The sequence below is a fragment of the Odontomachus brunneus genome, unplaced genomic scaffold, assembly GCF_010583005.1.
Source record: "Odontomachus brunneus isolate Ranch 3 - 2012 unplaced genomic scaffold, Obru_v1 Obru_scaffold_323, whole genome shotgun sequence".
NCBI lineage: Eukaryota > Metazoa > Arthropoda > Insecta > Hymenoptera > Formicidae > Odontomachus > Odontomachus brunneus.
The window spans coordinates 38,217-38,595 of record NW_022639773.1 but is presented as its reverse complement, the minus strand read 5'-3'; positions in this window follow the sequence as shown (position 1 = coordinate 38,595).

The following is a 379-nucleotide window of genomic DNA, read 5'->3' as shown; positions in this document are numbered from 1 at the left end:
TATGGTTTCAAGATCATCCAGAGATCCAATTGGTTAAATGGCCTGCTCGCTCGCCAGATCTAAATTTAATCGAAAATATTTGGGCACAAATGGTTCAACGATGGGAACCAAAAAGGGAAAGGACGGTAGCAGCGTTAGTGGATCATGCGAAAGAAATTTGGGAAGAACTTCGGTTCCGACCAAATTATTTAGCAAACTTGATTGATTCGATACCTAATCGACTCAATCAAGTGATCGACCGATCCGGATATTGGACTGATTATTAAAAATGCGCTCCCGATGCTCCGCACGATCGGCTCCTCACGGGGCCAATAAAATGTTCACACTGCGCTTAAACGTGCCTACAGGCGTCTCACTCGCCTGTTTGTACGTGTAGACA